This window comes from Coenobita brevimanus, chromosome 16 (assembly GCF_032717465.1).
Source record: "Coenobita brevimanus isolate Jiangsu-jjx chromosome 16, ASM3271746v2, whole genome shotgun sequence".
Taxonomy (NCBI): Eukaryota; Metazoa; Arthropoda; class Malacostraca; order Decapoda; family Coenobitidae; genus Coenobita; species Coenobita brevimanus.
This window is the reverse complement of record NC_136969.1, coordinates 6,438,066-6,459,501: the sequence shown is the minus strand read 5'-3', so window position 1 is coordinate 6,459,501 and position 21,436 is coordinate 6,438,066. Positions and strand designations below refer to the sequence as shown.

The 21,436-nt window shown below is 40.6% G+C and overlaps 1 protein-coding gene across 1 annotated transcript in view; it reads right to left on the bottom strand.

The window, feature by feature from the left end:
• LOC145390895 (uncharacterized) overlaps positions 1–21,436 on the bottom strand; it is a 105,138-nt gene that overhangs the window by 49,162 nt on the left and 34,540 nt on the right. The window lies entirely within an intron of this gene.

The window sequence follows — 21,436 nt, the reverse complement described above, 5'->3', positions numbered from 1 at the left end:
GGAGTGAGAGACGAGAAAAAAGGGATAAGGAAAATGAAGGGAAAAAGAAGGGAAGGAAGGGGCAAGTACTGTTAATGGGATGCATCACTGAAACAGCTAAACCAAAGCCCTGTAAATCTCCAGAAAAAGATGAGATAAATACTAACATTGAATACTGAAGGATGCCAACAGTGAAGCATGTCAGCCATTTAACACGTTATATAATACTTCAGTAATTTCGGTGATGTTTTCGGATGCATGGGCGATGACGTAGATATTAACCAGTAGCAGCGTCATCAGTCCAATGAAGAAAGTTAATTCCAGATTCAGTTTAGGAGAGTTTTCATACTAATGTCTCAGATGAATTTTTTACTTTCATTGCAGAAGGTTTCTCCTAAAGTGAATAAAATCATCTGGAGGTAAGGAGAAGAGAAACAAAATACGTGACCTACAGTAGGTAGGGAGGAAAAAAACAAAACAAAAAAAACGTGACCTGATTCAAGGGATTAATAACTGAGATGTGTATGTTTCATATCATATCCAAACAGGAAAACTGTTCGATTAAGGTACAGCAAACGAAAACAGAGAACACTTGGAGGGATTCAATACTTTCACTGTGGTTGGTGTTGGAGCGGGACGCCGCCACAGGATTGCATGGGATGTGGTTTGTATCTATCTATCTATCTATTGCCAGACGCCATAATCCCGTAAGGGGTGGCCTTTTGACTCTGAGTTATTTGTTTTACGGGGAGGGGCACTAACCCTCCACCAACCCACTTGTTGACATGTAGGGAGCACGTATGGTTTGGTTATATTGTTACCACCCAGCGTTGTAAATGATTTCTTGGCTTACAGGAAACCATTTGGCTTGTCACTCAATGTAAAGCCACCTGTAAAGGAAAGAAAAGCAATAAGAAATGACAGGAAAGATGGGAGAAATAGGAAGAAAGGAGGGCAGGCACAGAAAAAGAATGATAAAGGCTAAGGAAGAAGTAGGCAGCACTACATCAATGAGTGGATGATGGTCGCCACCACCTGCCACAATGTGGTTTCACTGCCTGTTTATATAAATGTCCCACAGCTTCCTCTCTTTCTCCCTAAAGGATGATGGTGAAGCGCAGCAGAAGGGCAACCTTGGCCTGCAGTCCACTGAGCTCATGTTTCAGATGGACTTATTACAACTACTACTTCTACTACTACTACTGCTGCTGCTGCTGCTGCTGCTGCTACTACTACTACTACTAATAATAATAATAATAATAATAATGATAATAATACTCATACTACAACTGCTGCTGCTACTACTACTACAACAACTACTACTACTACTGCTGCTGCTGCTGCTCCTGCTGCTGCTTCTGTTAGTGGACCTGAGAACTTTGCACAAACTAACACTATAAGAGTTTGTTTACCTGAGAGAAATCCCGGCGGTGAAAGTCTTCAGAAAGTATCTCGGTCAGTCCTTTCTCTGTTATCGATAGTCAGTGACAAAAATACGCCAAATGTTTCATCTATACTCGTCGCCTTCCTCCGATGGCTAATATCCCTAAGCTGACAGAGGCTTGGCATGTTTCTCTGTCCATTGATGATTCTCTTTGATACGATGCGTCACGGAGGACAGTGATGGGGGAGACAGTGGCTCAATCGGTAGAGAGGTGGCCTGCAGCCCTACGGGACCCAGGTTCAAATCCCCGCTGGGGGAGGGAACAGCTTAAGGATTTGAATTTCATATAAGCAGACTTTACTGATCTACAAGAAGACCCGCTGACATGTCATAAAAATACCCCGCTAATACCAATACACCAGTCCTATATGAGACAGCCCTAGCATGTATTCAGTATGGACGGTGGGTGTTAGCACCAAAGTGGTGACATATAGAGAGGTGTATGGTATATAGGAGGACTACTGGGCCTTGAGAGCAGACTGTGAGGCCTATGCCCGGATGTCGGACACATTAAAAAACAAAAATAACCTAAGTCTAAAGTAAATACAGTGGAATGGTAGACGAACTTTGAACCCTCACTATTCGGAAAGCATTATTACTCATGCTAACCCCAGATTATTAAGTTCGGTCAAAAGAAACCCCAGCAATCAAAGGGTAGTAGTTTGTCACGAGTTTGCTCGATCATATATCTACACAAACTCGTGAAATTGAACTTTGGTGGAAAACTGCGAATTCTAGTGGAATCCCAGTAAGTATCACTCAGTCAACCGCCACGTATTCACCTGATCGGGAGTGTTTTCAGAACAATTTTTCACTGTTTCATAAGTGATCGTCCTTATGCATGACATTAGCGCTTTCGCTGAGTTATTTATTATTGGCATGTTTCGCTCACTCTCTTTCCATTAGCCATTACCAGTTAGTGGCTGGCCTCAGTCCTCGCCTCACAATTTGAATTTAGTTAGGACTGAAGCGCCGTGAGAGAAGGTTTGTGTACAGCGAGTTCCTGAATCTCTACCTAGTGTGAGCCGGCAAGAGGTTTAGCATGTGCAGCGTCCGTCCTACACACCAACGCCCCAGTTTACGCTTAGCCCACTTTTCTGACCAGTATTTCTTTTCGTTTTTCCTAGGCTTAAGAGTTTAGCTTTTGAGTGAGCAAGTGAGTGTGTCCTCCTTATTTTGAATTCATTTGAGACTCATGTAACGTAAAATTTGTTTCGCTGTAATTAATAAATTCACAGTTCTTTTCTTTGAGCTTGATGTAGTGTAAACTTGTGTTTTATTTCTCCACATTAAGCTTATTCTAGTTGCAGCTCCTAGTTTGCATAAACGCTTTGTATTATTCATAACTGGTACTTAGGCCAGTCCTTTTTATTAACTTAAATCCATTGTGCAACTTGGAGTTAATGCACCAGCAAGAACCTTTCTTATCGTTCATAGCATTAGATATTGATTGTCAGGGGTGGAGTCACTTTCTCCAGAGGCTAACAGTACCAATAAACAGCACGTGTGAGTAATTAGTCTCTGCTGTGTACTGTTGAGAAAGTTTATAAATTCTCGTCCTTAGAGAATCGACGAAGTAAGCCGGCATAAAGTAATCATTGCTTGATTTTCACAAGTCAATTCATTGTCCTGTTCTCAAGTAACATTTTAAAGTATCAAATATTATTGATTATTATTCTTTAATATTGTATATTTCCAAAATCCCCGTGACATCGTTGTAGTGGTAGTAGTAGCAGCAGTTGTAATCCCAGGCTCATCTGAACTTGAAGTGAGCAACAGGCTGAAGGTGTCCTCCTCGTACAGCTCAACATCCACTTTTAGGGGACAAGGAGGAAACTGAGAGACTTTTCTATAGCCAGGCAGTGGAGCAGCCTGGTTATATCGGTGCCCCAACATGAAAGAGTCCCTCTCACTCACCTGTCAAAAGGTTTCTAAACGAAATTCACTGCGGCTTCATAATAGATCGTTCCTGCCTGATAGATTCATAAAACTTTTTCTCTGATATGTCTGCAGCGGCAGGTAAGAATAAAGTATTTATTTCGTATTAAAACATGTTCGTGGTGGCATCTATCCACATGTTTCATTCCACCTACCATTTGACAACGTCACTCAGTCAACAGCGAGTATGGGAGTCCGGAAGTATCAATGAATGTTTTGACAGACTTCAACATAAGTTCTAATTTCAGTCAAATGAGAACACGTGGTGTAGACGAGAACATTCGAAAAGAGAATCTTGCATATAAAGAAGGCGACAAGTAGATAGTTTAAGAATAAACATGAAGATGCAGGCTTAGAGTTAATGCCACTGACGACACACTGGACATTAAGGCATACAGTCTATTATCATGAATAAGTAAGCTTCCCCCAAACCCTCAAATACGACCAATGGTGGTTGATGTTACTTCCAAGTAAGGCAAACTTTGTCCAACATTCCAATGTGGTTGGGAATCAAATTTGAATAGGCATTAAATAAAAAAAAAAATATTTAAGGAGAGCTCTCTCTCTCTCTCTCTCTATCTATCTATCTATCTATCTCTATCTCTCTCTCTCTCTCTCCATTCATAGGTGGGCAGTACTGAGGTACATTACTGAGTTACAATTCGAGTACCGGTACCAGTAGTGTCACTACTTTTTTCGTCATGTACCGAAATTGGTACCGATGGTACATTTTTAAGCATATTTTGTCGATACTCGGTACCGGTACATTTTATTTACCTGTATTCACGCATCGTGTCTATCTATCTTTTCTATATACCTAGGCTGCTTCCCCCCAAGGAAAGGGAGGTAGCCGAGACAAGATGACACACTCCCCATTTACTCATCCATTCAAACACATCCATTCGCATCTTAGCCCCAAAGGGGAGAACGGACAGATCCTCACCGCACCACACCGCACAAGGGTCAACTGCGCAAGGCAATCTGTGACATCCGCAGCAGGGCCCGACAGCAGAGCTGGTTTACCCCTGCCACATCATAACAGACCCATCCCCTTACCTCCACCTGACCTGACTAGCTGATCAGACCAAATGCGGGAGAATATCCTCTCAGGGCTGCGTCATCATTTATTCATTCACAATTTCTCTCCATTTATTTCTGTTACTCACAGCCACTCTTCCTTGCTCAACAAACATCCCTCTCGCATCCAGCGCTCTCTTCACACTGTCCATCCATCCTATTCGTGGTCTTCCTCTCAGCCTTACACCCCTCACATCAGATCTAGTTATCTTTTTCACAAATTACTCATTATCCATTCTCTCCATATGCCCAAACCATCGCAACACCCTCTGCTCAACTCTACCAGCCATCTCCCGAACAACTCCAGTTCTCTTTCGCATTTCATCATTTCGCACTTGATCCATACGCGTCACTCCACACATACTCCTCAGACACCTCATCTCCATTACATTCAAACTTTTCCTCTCTGCTACACCCATATTCCATGTGTCAGCCCCATATAATGCAGTCGGTACCACAACTCATACAGCCTTCTCTTTACATCCATTCTAAGCGAACGACATCTAAACAATTTTTTCATTCCTCCCAGCACCTTTCCTACTTCATTTATTCTAAACTTCACTTCTGCATCTATTCTTCCATCCACAGCAACATGTGACCCTAGATTTTTAAAACACTCTCCCTCCTCAAGCAACTCGCCATTCAAACATATATTCATCCCCCTACCATCTACCAACCTCGTACACTTCATCACTTTACTCTTATTCTCATTTGCTTTCAATTTCCTCCTTTCACACACCCTTTCAAACTCCTCTACGAACTGTCTCAATTTCTCCTCTGAATCAGCCACCAGTGCAGTATCATCTGCAAACAGCAGCTGCTTCAGATTCCACTCTCCACAATCAACATTCACCAGACTCAGACCTCCACCTAAAACTCTTGCATTCACCTCCCTTACAACACCATCCATGTAAATATCAAACAACCAAGGCGACATCACAGATCCCTGTCGCAGCCCCACTCACACGGAAAACCAATCACTCACAGCATTTCCCACTCTTACACACGCTCTACTGTTTACACCCCTTTTAGTAACCTACCATCAAGTCCATACAGTCTTAAAACAGTCCACAAAGCCTCCCTATCAATTCTATCATACGCTTTCTCTAAATCCATAAATGCCCAAAACACATCCTTGCCTTTTGCTAAATACTTTTCACACACTTGTCTCACAGCAAACACCTGATCCACGCATCCCCTCCCTCTCCTAAAGCCACACTGCTCATCACCAATTGTCATAAAAGACTTTGTAGTTCCTTTGTGGTTACTTGTAGTTGAGTTATATATATATTAGACTTGTGGACGAGCGGTTATTATATTTGAGTAGCTTTGTAAGTAGCTAATCTTCTTTCCCATTTGTCATGTAGTGACAGGAGAGGTAAAGAATAGTATGGGACTATTTTTATTTGTCTTGGAAATATTAATAAGTCTCTCACACAGAGCAAAGTATAGAGTCCCGCTAGCTATCTCTCTGTCTCGCTCTCTCTGTCCCTCTCTCAAGTTGCTAAGCCCTTCTCCCTGCGACCTGTCTCTTCTATCGCCTGTCTCCTTCTGACCTGCCTTTCCTAAATTCTGGTGTAGCCGGGGTTGTGTCACATGTGTTCCTTGTGAGTGGAAAGTTCTAGAAGCCTGTGTGTGAGTATGTGTGTATGTGTGTGTATGGTCACTAGGCGCTGTCATGTGCCTATAAAGCATTCCTTGAGTTAAGAGTGTGTAAGCATGTTTAGCATTGCTCGATTCTCGCAGACACAATACCTTCTCATCATCTGACTCCCTGCTTCTATCTGTCTCTCTATCTATCTATTTATTTATCTATCTATTATGATTTGTAATTATAATATGGAGTCCTAACATATTGCTCGGCCGCGCGAAAATGGCGTACCATCGACAGTTAATAGTCCTAACATATTAATACATATTATATACACATTATAATGACCTTATAAGCTAATTAACTGAAATACATAATATTGTAAATAACATAATTGTATGAATATTGTATACATATAATATTTATAGTAAATAGTGATTATTTAGTAATATTACATTTTAAACAAGTTGTATACATATTTGAATAAATGCATTAAAGTAAATTATTTAACTGTAATACAGTATGTACTTAGGTTATTGTAGTGAAATGCATAATTGTGTTGGCCTTATAATTGTAGTTACATTTTGTTAATGCAACTATTACATAAGTGTCTTGGCCTTATAACTGTAGTTAAAGTTACATAAAAGTTACATCTTGTTAATGCAACTGTTACATAAATGGTACATATTGTTTGTAGTTACATAATTGTAGTTAAAGTTACATAAAAGTTACAGCTTGTTAATGCAACTGTTACATAAATGGTACATATTGTTTGTAGTTACATAATTGTAGCAAGTGTAACATAATGCAATCGTTTGTCGTTACATAATTGTTACATATTGTTTGTAGTTACATAATTGTAGCAAGTGTAACATAATGCAATCGTTTGTCGTTACATAATTGTTACATATCGTTTGTAGTTACATAATTGTAATAAGTGTAACATAATGCAATCGTTTGTCGTTACATAATTATAATATGGACTTACATAATTATTACATATCGTTTGTAGTTACATAATTGTAGCAAGTGTAACATAATGCAATCGTTTGTCGTTACATAATTGTTACATATCGTTTGTAGTTACATAATTGTAATAATTGCAGTCCTAACATATGCTGCGGTCGATGATATGATGTGCCATGCCACTAGCTTGTGGAGACAACCGTTTGCTTTTTTGTTTGTAGTTTATGTGGTATTTTGGCATTTGTAGTAACACTTACACTTATTTTCATTTGTTTGTTATGTGATCTTACTCTATTTCTCTTTTTTCTTTCTTACTTTTTCTTTCTTTCTTTTTTTTTTTTTTTTTTGTATGTATTGATTTTCAATAGTTTGTTTTCCTTCGCTTGTGTACGCTTTTTCTATGTTGTTCATGGTTGCATAATTACTGGCTAATTTCCTTGGGATACTTTTTTAAAGTTTAGTTTATATTGCACAGATATTACTGAAAATGATACTATATAGTCCCAGATTTTGTTATTTTATATAAAAAATATATATACATATATACAGTATTAACTATATACACTGACTTGTTGTTCACTTGTACCTATTGTGGGTAATATGTGTGTCAGCACTGTGTGGAAATCATTGTCTTCACGATTGTGTTGAAGATGTTCACTCTTGCTAACGTCATTTGTGTTGGCCATTTTTTTTTTTTTTTTAGTTTACCTTGTAACTTAATTTATATATTTCCACTAGGTAGCTTTAATTAATAAATGTTAAATACAGTTCTTTTAATCGCTCACTGAGTAACTGTGATGGTATATTTTTTTATCACTTTGTAGATGGACAGTGTGAAGAGAGCGCTGGATGCGAGAGGGATGTCTGTTGAGCAAGGAAGAGTGGCTGTGCGTGACAGAAATAAATGGAGAGAAATTGTGAATAAATAAGTGATGACGCAGCCCTGAGGGGATATTCTCCCGCATTTGGTCTGATCAGCTAGTCAGGTCAGGTGCGGGTAAGGGGATGGGTCTGTTATGATGTGGCAGGGGTAAACCAGTTCTGCTGTCGGGCCCTGCTGCGGATGTCACTGATTGCATTGCCCAGTTGACCCTTGTGCGGTGTGGTGCGGTGAGGATCTGTCCGTTCTCCCCTTTGGGGCTAAGATGCAAATGAATGTGTTTGAATGGATGAGTAAATGGAGAGTGAGTCGTCCTGTCTCAGCTACCTCCCTTTCCTTGGGGGAAGCAGCCTAGGTATATAGATAGATAGATAGATAGATATAAAAATGTATGGCTCTGTGTATGAAACACGTATTTTATGTAGGTATAAATGGTAACACTCGTTGGTAGTAAATAAATGTTATAATAAATGAATGAATATATACAGTGTAGAATATTTATTGTTGGTGCAAGTATTTAATGATTGAATTATGAAGATAATTGAAGTAGGTATATGAATTTAAGTTGTAACTATACAACACGTTTTATATGTTTGTGCAGAAGCTTATTGTCTATCACTGTGTATTGTATAAATGAAGTAACTATGTAACTCACTACTTTTTACCGTGGTGGGAATGGTGTGACTGGTGGTGCAGGTGGTGTGTTGACCGACGTGGCGTCTTTTCAGCAAGCACGCATGATGACGTCGACTTCCCACACTGGTAGCTGTGGTGAGTGAATGAGTAGCGATGAGTAACTTGAGTGAAGACGAGTGAGTAGGATGAGTTACGAGTCGTGTCTCACTCTTCGTTTGTTTGTTCCGTTTTTCTTCCTCGAGGTAGTCGTGGTCCTTTTTTTCTTGTGATTTACTCGTTGTAGGATGAAGGCTGCCGCTACTTGTAGGTGCGTGTAGAAGATTATACAGACGACTCATAGAGTTGTTACTTGTAGTTGATTGTAGATGGTTGTAGTTCGTTGGTTCGTCGTAGGAATTGCAAGATCGTATCAATATTTTGTTAAACTACTTGCAAGGCGTCGTGTGATCTCTTCACCTCTGCATCAACATGATGAACGGGGAGACGGAGGGGGCTGGTTGGAGAGAACTGTCAGGAGCTGGTTGTAAGTTGTTGGTTGTATTCTTGTTTTCAATCTTGATATTTTGTAGGAATTCAATGTTGATTCGTAGACGAGGTTCGTATACGTTCGCTGCTACCAAATGTCATAAAAGACTTTGTAGTTCCTTTGTGGTTACTTGTAGTTGAGTTATATATATATATATATATATATATATATATATATATATATATATATATATATATATATATATATATATATATTAGACTTGTGGACGAGCGGTTATTATATTTGAGTAGCTTTGTAAGTAGCTAATCTTCTTTCCCATTTGTCATGTAGTGACAGGAGAGGTAAAGAGTAGTATGGGACTATTTTTATTTGTCTTGGAAATATTAACAAGTCTCTCACACAGAGCAAAGTATAGAGACTCGCTAGCTATCTCTCTGTCTCGCTCTCTCTGTCCCTCTCTCAAGTTGTTAAGCCCTTCTCCCTGTGACCTGTCTCTTCTATCACCTGTCTCCTTCTGACCTGCCTTTCCTAAATTCTAGTGTAGCCGGGGTTGTGTCACGTGTGTTCCTTGTGAGTGGAAAGTTCTAGAAGCCTGTGTGTGAGTATGTGTGTATGTGTGTGTATGGTCACTAGGCGCTGCCGTGTGCCTATAAAGCATTCCTTGAGTTAAGAGTGTGTAAGCATGTTTAGCATTGCTCGATTCTTGCAGACAATACCTTCTCATCATCTGACTCCCTGCTTCTATCTGTCTCTCTATCTATCTATTTATCTATCTATCTGTTATGATTTGTAATTATAATATGGAGTCCTAACACAATCACTCTCTCTGTACCCACTCTAACTCTCATATTTAACACTCTGTCATACACCTTACCTACAACACTCAACAGACTTATACCCCTAAAGCTAGTACATTCATGCTTATCACCCTTTCCTGTATACAGTGGGACCACACTAGCACTAGCCCAGTCAACTGGCACCATACCTTTCACAAAGCACACATTCAACTGTCTTACTAACCAGTCAACAATAGTCACTCCACCACCCTTCAGGCATTCCACAGCACACCCATCCATACCTGCAGCTTTCCCTGTTTTCATCTCCTTTACTGCCTTCTCCACTTCCTCCTCCGTGATCAAAGAATCATTCAACTCTCCCAACATATTTATTCCTTGCACCCTTCCATCCGCCACAATCTCAGCCACCCTTTCCTCCTCTACATTTGACAATCTTTCAAAATACTCTGCCCATCTCTTCCTTACTGCATCCATCTCAGTTAACATCCTTCCATCCTCTGCTTTTACTCGTTCTTCCTTCCCAGACTCTTCCTTTCGCACCTTTTTCACCTTCCAGAACATTTTCTTATTCTGCTGAAAATTCTATGTCAGCCGCCTACCCCACCTCTCATCTGCTGCCACTTTAGCATCACACACAGCCCTTCTCGCCCTATTTCTGTTTTCCTTATACCTTTCATATGACATCTCATCCTTCCTCTGCAGCCACACTTCATACGTACGTCTCTTATCAGCCACAGCCATACTTACTTCCTCGCACCACCATTCACTTCCTTTTCTTACACCACCACCCACACGTCTCACACCACACACCTCTTCTGCATGCCCCACCACAGCACTCTTAAACAACTGCCATTCCTCCTCTACACACGCATCGTGTGATTAAAAAAAAAAAAAAATGTGAGGAGAAGACCTACATGGGAGTGTTGCTGCCGACCCTGGCCATGTGCCTCAAGAAATTATAAGAGGTGAAGGAAAGCGCCGATCTGACGATGTGCTAGCCTCCAGTGAACTCAATGATTGGGGGTTTGGAAGGCTGGTTCGGCCATCGTTTCGAGGACACTGACTGCCTGCTTGGTGCTGCCTTTCATTCCCAGTTCAAGCTATCGTGGTTGGCGTGGTTACCTGAGTCTGCCTTCTACGACATAGAGAATATGAAAATGAGGGTGTAGAAGAAGATGGTGCCACTACTGGAGAGCAAGCTAGAGGACGTGGAGAGCAGCACCACTGATGATTATGACGAGCAGGATGTCAAGGAAAAGTTTTTCTACCCCTCTATGTAAAAGGGAGGAAGAAAAGGGAGACTGGAATAAAGCTAGTAAAGGAATTTTTGGAGAAACCCCAGAAATATAAACTCAACAAGGACTGCTTTCCTTGCTAGGTTTTCAGAGACTAATCTGTAACTTATAACACACCAATACCATCCAGTGCTGCTGTGGAACGTCTGTTTTCATTGGGGAAGGACATGCTCAAACCAAAACGGGCGGGACTCAGTGATTATCATTATGAATTGCTCATTTTCCTCTAGGGAAGTGCACTGTGTAATTATTGATTGGATTATTGTGCATGTAATGACACGATGTAGTCATAAAATTGTGTCTATTTTGATAAACACTAAACTAGGTGTATAAGATTGTGAATTACAGTGGCCGGTTAAAGTTTAACGATCAATGTATTGAAAGTAAAGGACTGAACGGTCGCAAAACCTTATGCTTTAGTCACCCCATAGTTAATGTGACTGTGACAATTGTCTGATAACATCTTTCATCTCTCCTTGGGTCCGGCTCTGCTGACAAGACTGGTCTCTGGGTCCTCAGTGTAATACAAAAAAAAAAAAAAAAAAAAATCAATACTGAGCAAGTTTACCTAATTCATATTTATGTACCGAGTTCCGAGTACCGAGTCGGTACTCGGTACTTCTTTTTTTCTTGTTTGTACCGGTACCGGTAGTGACACTACAATTTTAGGCAAGTATCGGTACAGGTACCGTCGGTACTTTTTGTGTAGCGGGTGCCCACCTCTGTGTAATTCACCGGGTCGGTCAGGATCACTTGATGGTCGTGATCGTCAGCTTTTTACCTTCCCGGAAGGGAGCTGAGAGCTCATATAGTCCGATCTAAGGGTAAGGCTGTGACCTTCACACACGCACACACCCGTCCCCTTGCTCAAGGGGGACAGTAACCACCCACTTCGTCAGTGAAACTTTTCGCACCCTGAGCGAGGCGCGAACTCCTGTCTACCAGATGGCAAGCGAGAACGTTACCACTGCGCCAGCGAGCGGTGTGTGTGTGTGTGTGTGTGTGTGTGTGTATATATATATATATATATATATATATATATATATATATATATATATATATATATATATATACATATATATATATATATATATATATATATATATATATATATATATATATATATATATATATATATATATATATATATATATATATATATATATATAGACATTTCCAGCACTAAAAGTAAATATGCTGATGGCTGAAGGTAGAACGCATTATATACTTAACAGGACACTGGATCCTTCGACTAAACCTTTGCAGATATTATACTGTGTTAAAAATCATGAAGTACGCGGTGTTGGCAAACGTACCGACAATAATATAATACACATTGAAGGACAACAAATCAACATATCATTGTATGAGAAAGAATATTGAGGTATGGTTAGCAAAGACCCCACTCTACCTTACAGTATCAATACACGGAATAAGGCAAATGCGACCCTTGGATATATTTCTAGAAGTACAAAGTAGAAAGACCTAGTTTCTCTTTTCTTACTTTAGTAAGACCAGTATGCGGTGCTGTTTCGGTATCCATACTAGACAATGGATATGACTTCCTTATAAACTTTGCAAAGAAGAGTAACAAAAATCATGCATAATTTAAGGAACGTTATAAATAAAGAGGATACATATTGATAGATAGACAGATACATAGATAGATAAATAGATAGATACCGGTAGATGGATAAATAGATAGGTAGATAGATCACATTACAAGTGAGTAGATTAGAGGGTAATTTAATCAAAGACTTAAGTACGGTATCAACAAGCAGAACAAAATCCAAGCCAATTTCGAAAACATACATAGAAGAAAATGATATAGTTAAATTGCATAAGGACTCGGACAAAATTAAGACTTAGAAGGGCGTGCGTCAGGGAGATACAATTTCACCAAAATAAAAGCATGGCTAGAAGGTATTTCCAGAAAGCTAGACTGGGAGAACAAAGGAGTAAACATAGAGGGTGAAAACCTAAACCATTTAAGATTTGCAGATGCCATTTGTCCTAATCTTTGAAACAGCAGAGACATTGCAAGAAATGTTAAATGACCTAAACAAAAAGTCTCAAAGTAAGGCTAAAGATGAATTCGAGTAAAATTAATGTTTAATCCAAATACACCAAACAGCATCATCAGAATAAGCAAAGAAATACTGGAGGAAGTTGAGGAGTATAAATACGTGAGGCAAATACTAAAACTAACGAAATACCATGATAGCGAAATAAAAAGACGCATTACTATTTGACGGAAAGCTATCGGTAAACACAGACAGCATGAAGAGTAACTTGCCAGTATGCATGAAACGAAAATTATATAACGAATGTACAATTCCAGCTTGGATGTACGGCTTTGAGACCTGGAAACTTACATAATGAATGAAAAATCAACTTATCCGTTCTCAAAGAGCAATGGAAAGGTCGGTGTGAGGGGATCTTTACTGTAAGTGAGAGGAAAAGATCAGCTTGGGTGAGAGAGCAGACTAAAGTAAAAAAAAAAAATTATAGAAGTTATAAAAGAACAGAAATGGAGGGGGGCAGGGAATGTGGCAAGAATGATGGAAAACCAATGAGACAAGAAGATAGCTAACTGGACTCCAAGAGATTGTAATCACAGCAGAAAAAGGCCAGACACGACGTGGAAAAATGAAATAGAGATGTTTGCAGGCAAAGTGTGGTAGAGATTGGCCCAGTCAAGAATTTCGTGAAGAAGATTGAAGGAAGCCTTTGTTCAGCAGTGTACTGGCAATGGCTGATGATCGTGATGATAAGTATATATTGTAGTCGGGAAGCATGTGTGCTTTCGTAGGAATTTTGTGGTGAAAGCAAGCCATCGGTCTGGGTATGTGAAGGGGTCCCTAATGTTCCCAGAAATGGGTTGTTAGCATTCTGGCAAATGCGCGAGACAGCTGCATTGGCTCTGCTAAGGTCTTCATATTAGCCACTACGTCCAGTACTAGAGTTTGCACAGAAAATGCAGTCCAAGGTCAGGCAGACTGCCCCAATAAGCAACCTAAATGATAAAACTTGGTCGATATATACTCTTTCCCCGATAATTAGAATGACTTGGAATCCCTTACATTATCAGCAACATTAATTTTATACTTGTCGTCGGGCCCAAACACTAATTTGTTCGGTCCATTGTTGTCATTTTTCTTCTATATACAAGCTTATTGCAATAAATAAATATAAAAATAATAAAAAGAGAAATAAAATAAAACTAAAAATGAAAGTACAGTTCCAAATATGAGCCATTTTACGGAGAGCTCAAAAAAAGGTATGAGCACCACATAATGGCAATGAGATCCAGACAAAGCATGTCTACTGGTGAGGTATCAACAGGAACTTTAACTCGTTCTAGGTCATTGCCGTACAAGAATGTGTGTTTCTTTTGTGAGGAGGCAGCAACAGACAGAAAGAAGCTGCAAGAAGTTGCAACACTCAATGTTGTTCAGGTTCTTCAGCAGGCCATAGAAAGAAGTGACAGTGACAAACTCAAGGCCAAGCTCTGCACTGCCATTACACCTGGGGATGCCCATGCTACCGACATCAAGTACCACACATTGTGCTAGGCTACAAATGTTACCTATGTGCTTCACAAGGCCACAGACGCTTCGAATCCACAAGCCATAGTAAAGTATCAGAGGTTGCTGGTGAAACGGGATTAATCAGCATGATTCATGGGCTGCTCTTAGATGGCAATGTTTCTTCAATGGCATTACTGCAGGAAGCATCTGTCAGCACTCTATTGGCCAACAACATACAACATCCATCATGTGAAGCAGATTAGAGAAATTTATTATAGAAATTAAGATAGCAGATGTAGAGTTTTACAGAGCAAAGGTAGTCAGTGAGTCTGACAGAGTGGGCATGAAGTCCGCAAGAGGTGCCGCAATCCATATGGCGGAAGATGTACAAACTGACCTCACTGAAGACATGGAGACACTGTATAATGCAGCGTGTGTGCTACGCAGAGCAATGAAGAACACTACCAACTGGAAATTTCTGGTTCACTCATAGATATGAGAGAAAAAGAAATTCCAAGAGAACTTTATAACATCTTTCGTTGGGTTTTGCAAGGTTCTAATACAGCCCTCTCACTGAAAATAAGTCCAAGCACGTCAACAGACATGCTCTTACTTTGGCACAAAGCACAATGGCTGTGTTTCTTTTTTTATTGGAAAGTGAGCAACAAGAAGTCCCAGACACTCAGCCTCACACGGAAGATGCCACAGCAACTTGCAATGGGGCTGGCTGTCAGACAAGCTTACAGAAGTAAGAAGATAATCAACTTGCTCCATAGCTTTGGAGAGTCAGTCAAGTATGAAAGGCTGCTTCGATCAGAGGCACATGAGCTGGCGAAGGTAGTCACAGAAAGAATGTTTCTGGATGGAAATGTATATTGTTAAAGGAAGGCATGTCTACTATGCCGCTGACAACATGGACTTTGCTGAAGAAACAAGTGATGGGAAGCACACCTTGCATGTTATAGCAATTTTCCAGCAATGTGATCCTACACATTTGACCAGTTTTGCTGAAATCAGTAGCCAGGCAACAAGCAGATCACTGTCAGATCCATCAGTTACATCTCCCACACATCCGTCTTGCCCAAAGCCAACTGAAAAGCCACCCAACAGGTGACTCTTCGGAATGGAAGTGGATCTGCACGTCTGGCTGATTCAGTATGCTTCTAGGACGAACCTTGGTCAGAGAAAAAAATAAAAAATCAAAGTGAACTCCATGCCCTCACGATGAAATATATCTTTCTGACGCAGTTAATGATAGAAGTCATCTTGCTGCAGACAATGAATATGAACCATCAGTCGGTACACCAACATGGGTTGCATACTATTCATTAGTCTGCAGCCAGATAAAGAGTACACGAGTTGGTTCTCCACTGCTAATTGCGGCTCCTGCCCATGAGTGACAGGCATTGTTAACTGTCCTGATGCAAACTCAGAACATCATTGCCAAGGTGATAGGACCAGACAGGAAAAAACATCATCTCTCTTGACATGGGTCTGTACAAATCAGCCAAGCAGCTGCAGGTGTCACGTACTGACATGGATAACCTGATCCATCGCCCAAGTGAACTTCATAATGTTATGACTCAGCTTCGTTGCATTGGTGCATATGTGGAAGGCTGTGGCACGGACATCAGCTGGATTGGGTCAGGTATATATGGCCCAGTCACTGTAAAGAAGAGTCTTGAAGGTAAACATGTGAAACGTGAGGTCGAAGCACACCACTCTACTAGGAAGCATTCCTCCAGACTCACCAGGATATGCATTCCATTCTTTCAAGCAAAGTTGAAGCTGTTGATCGACCTTGCACCAGTGGCAGCGCTGAAAAAGTACAACAGACACATGATTCAATGCAAGAAGCAAGGGCATCATTGAGTCTTGAGCAGAAAATGGGCAGCCTTTTGAGAATGGAAAGAAGACCCAACCACTGTTTACAGTTATGTCCAACTATATGAAGATGTTCATGACCATGAATCTATTCATCAGAGTAGTGCACACAGACAGTTGGAAACTGCATCTGCTGGTCCTTGGGATATTTACCAAACACTTCTTCGCATTTGACATGATCAGTTATGCGTGCATGGTACCCCTCTACCTTGCTGAGGTGGAGTCCCTCAAGACAACAGACCCCACTCTCTATACAGAGTTCCTCAGTGGAAACTGGGTTGTCAGCAAAAACCCACATGTCCCATTCTGTGCTGTTGGTGCTGATCATGTCTTGGAACACATTAACCGTTCCATGAAAGTATCGGGTGGAATAACAGGAATCACTCAGAATCCCAGTGAACTATGTAAGCACTTCGTGACTGCACCAGAACTAGCACGACTTAGTGAATAAGCAAAAGTCTTGGCTGGCTTGTCCTTGTCCTCACAGATGAGCCATCATGGCATCTCCTGTGCAGTTCATGGACGACATGAGAATAACACTGAAGAGTTAACTTCAGCTATTCAAGGATTCACAAATCCCTTCACTGAGGATACTCATAAACAATACAATATTGCTACCAAGACAGTCATGCCAGGTGATGTCAAAAAAGACCAGATCAATGAGCCTGACTTCAGTAACAGTCTTGCTGAATAATTCGTCAATGAACACATAAAGCCTGGGAAGGTTAACCTGTTGTCTCCATTGAAGAAGCGAAAGCTATAAACATGGAGAACGGTTGGAAATCTGCAAAAGTGACAACGGAGACAAGATTGTGATGCTGCAGGAGGACAGATCCTTCTTTGCCCGAATGCTGGTCGTATCTAAATCAAGACAAGACATCGACCTGAGAGAAACAATTAGCACATACGAATTTTCTGTGGTTCCAAGATCCAAGTCTGCTGCAGATGGGAGTAATGTTGCACTACTTAGCCAAAAATTACCTGACGGATGTGCTGGAGTAGCTACCTGCCAAGGATAATGTGGATAACGCAAATTGTTCTCATGATGGAAGAGAGACAATTTTGCAACAGGCGCGGCCAGAAAAGTGGCAATCATTGATGGCAGGACTGAAATTCAATGCCTTGTAAAGCAAGACTGGATACAGACTTGTCAGTTAGTGAACCACTGCACAGACAGCTGCTAGAGAAGTACAGACGAAATGAGGAAATACATGTGGTCTTTGATCAGTATGATATCACAAGTTTTCGTAAGACATTCACACGACAGAAAAGACAAGGAGAATAGGCTCCAGTTGCATACCGCACAACAGACACAACAAATATCATGAAGGTTTAAATGATGCAGATACTGTCATACATAAAGACGAAAATGGAGCTGACCAAATATTTTGCAGAGAAGCTACTGGAAAGAGCTCATCAGGAGGGAAAGTTCCATGTAATGTCATGGGGCACACAGCGCATGGCTACGTCCAGGAATGTGACCCACCTGCATAGTAATCATGAAGAAGCAGATACAAACTGGTGCTTCATGCTCTTGAGACAGCAGCTTCTGGAGCTACTACAGTTCATGTACACACACGAGAATAATTACCGGCACCCCATGCTTTGATACCCTTTGCAACGCTCACTGGCATATACGAGGTAACAGTTAGTATACCTGATTCCTCTCTCTCTCTCTCTCCTTCTCCAGATACCGGTATATGATAACTCCCGTAAGTTCATGTCGTGTATATTCAATAATTCATAGCAGTGGACATAATGCTCAAAGGAAAGTCTGAAAGCATTATCCACTAGGCAAAATAGAAATCAGAGTGTTATTATTATGCTTGGCACCCATCTTATCCGAGGTTACCACCTTAGGATTTTCTGACACGTTGTGATACAGTGACAGCCATCATTAGCATTTAAAGACTGGATTGATGGCAAGCTCGACTAAACACATCCGCTTCCAAAGAACTATACTACAGTATTATATCTCTGAGCTGCCTCATGTTCTATCTTACATCATCCTTCCCCTTTAGAAGTTTTATTATTCCCTCCTGAGTACCAGTCTTTAATATCTCCTCTCTTAAATCAGCCGTTTTCATTTAATGTTGTGTGCTTTTATACTATACGTATTTATATTGGAATCTGTAACTGGAGCCAAGCTTATTATAGGGTCTGTCTTTTACCCTCATTAACACCGATGAGCCTGCATCGCAGCCTATTGTAGCAATGTTTTTTTTCTAATTTAACTGCACTATACCATTACTTTAACCAGGGACAGATCGGCAATCACTCAACCATTAACGTAAAACTATGACAAGAAATCAACAGTACAATATAATACTAACCACGAAGAAATGTATTGGAAAATATGGTGAGCCGTAGTATTGCCTGTTAATAATGCCATTAAGATAAAGGAAATAACCGACAAAATTATTAAAATGCCACTACTAAGGATTTCAGGGGCAGTGTCCAACTGTTTTTTTTTTTAAATAACGTCTCAACAAAGCGTCGGACAATGATTTAACTTTGGCAGTGCATGTTTGAGACCCCGACCTAATTTGTAAAATTATGCTTTTGTACCAAATGTGTATGATTAAGGCATTTATAAGAGTAAATGTAGGGTAAACTTAGCTAAAATCGTCAGAGGCATGTAGCGAGGCTAGCTTCGGTCACGATACAAGCCCCGCCCACAATTCGGAACGTGACGTCGGTGTGACGTAGTAGTAATCACCGACGCAAGTGGCAGTTCTGTCTTTATGTAAGCTGCTTCAGATTCAATGCCTCAGGGTTACTCATATTTCTGAGCTGCGGCTGATTTTTAGAGTGACTGTACATCCCTCTATGTTACATGCACCGAGCATGTAGCAATGGCCATATTGTCCACGTAAATGATAAGTAATTTCCTCCAAGTAAACCTTTTTTTCGCAAACATTCTTCTCATATAAGGACCATACTGAATCTGTAGTAGGGGTGAAATATTACTTCGGTGTGTGTGTGTGTGTGTGTGTGTGTGTGTGTGTGTGTGTGAGAGAGAGAGAGAGAGAGAGAGAGAGAGAGAGAGAAAGTACAGTATGTGGGGGGGGGGTTAGAAAGATAGAACTGCCACTTGCGTCGGTGATTACTACTACGTCACACCGACGTCACGTTCCGAATTGTGGGCGGGGCTTGTATCGTGACCGAAGCTAGCCTCGCTACATGCCTCCGACGATTTTAGCTAAGTTTACCCTACATTTACTCTTATAAATGCCTTAATCATACACATTTGGTACAAAAGCATAATTTTACAAATTAGGTCGGGGTCTCAAAAATGCACTGCCAAAGTTAAATCATTGTCCGACGCTTTGTTGAGAAGTTATTTAAAAAAAACAGTTGGACACTGCCCCTGAATTCCTTAGTAGATGAAATAACTGAACTTCACCCATAGATACGAACTCATTGCAGTTTTTCATTAATTCAGTAGCAAGATAAAGGCATGCAGTATGGCAGTCTTGTTTCATTAAACATTCAGCGCACTAAAAGTAACGCACGTATTAGTTTCAATAATAGCGCAAGAGAACGCGCTAGCCGCAGTTTCATATATGTGTAAAGTACGCTAAACGATTTTTCGGTATCCTAGGAATTGCCGTTGCCCCGCCCAAATGGCAACACTGCCAGTTACACATTTCGGAGTACCCTCACCTAGGGCACCTATTAAAAATGGTTTCGGGTTCTTTCGTAACACTTCTTAGATACCGATTTATTCTGCACATTACACATCAACTTCATTGTTTATAACATTTATTAAAACTGTATTAATAGTTAATGCTTTTAAGTACTGTAAAAATTGTGATAATAAGTAAAACAAATTTCTCAGTAGGCGGTGATACAAATCCTCCGATGCCACGATGAATACTGGCGTAAGGCTCAGCAGATCAGGGATACTAACCTGGCACGTTAACTTTGGAGTTTGTTTTCAGAACTCGTCCATTGTGTCTCATTTTATCGCGCTAAAAGAGTGCCGGTAAGATTTTTTAATGGGTGTACATTCTCCAGACACTGATGTTCTGTTTCTGCTCCTTCAGCGATATTCTGCACTGTGCCAAGACACAGCATTTGTCAAAGGAGTTGGTCAAACTCACTGTGTCATCAAACTTGGCCAATCTATTAAGCTTAGGCCCTCAAAAGGCAGCTAGCTTATCAGCTTTTCATGCTTTAAGTGGTGCTGACACAATAGGCAGTTTCTTTAGTGAGAGCAAAAGAACATGTAGGAGGGGGTCCAGCAATACATCAGACGAGTTTATGGCTGATTTACCTAGCTTAGGTACATCTAATCAACAATTTGCATTTGTACAAAATGCAGCTGAAAGCCTTGTGTGCCAACTGTTTCTCCCAAGTATACAGATATGTGCTGTCCGTGTTCTGCAATGGTGGTTTTCAAGAAGAAGTAGGCCGAGTCTGAGAACCTTACACCAGAAAGATGTGCTCTGCATCAAGCTATACTGGGTTATTAGACAGTGATATGAGAGAATGGACAAGCTGCTGTACCTGTGATCCTCTCCACAGATAAGTAGGGCAGAAAGAACAAGGAGGACTTGCCAGAATGGAAGCCAGTGCTGAGCACCCTACCACCAGCTCCTAATTTAGTTCTTCACATGGTAAACTGTGGCTGTTGTAAGACTAGATGTGCCACTAAACATTGTCAGTGCTCCAAAGCTGGACTCCCATGCACTGATCTGTGCAGCTGCACTGACAATGATGAGTCTGCAAATGCGGCAACTTCAACATACCACGAGGACAACTTAATTTATGATGACAGTGATGATGATAGTAGTGACACTGGAGAAGACACTTGTTTTGATTAAATGTATCAAATAATGAGTTATGGTTAACTTTTGTAACACATCTTGCCATTTTTTTTTTCTGTCAAACATTTGTCGCCGTGTGTTTCACACATCCTTTTATTTG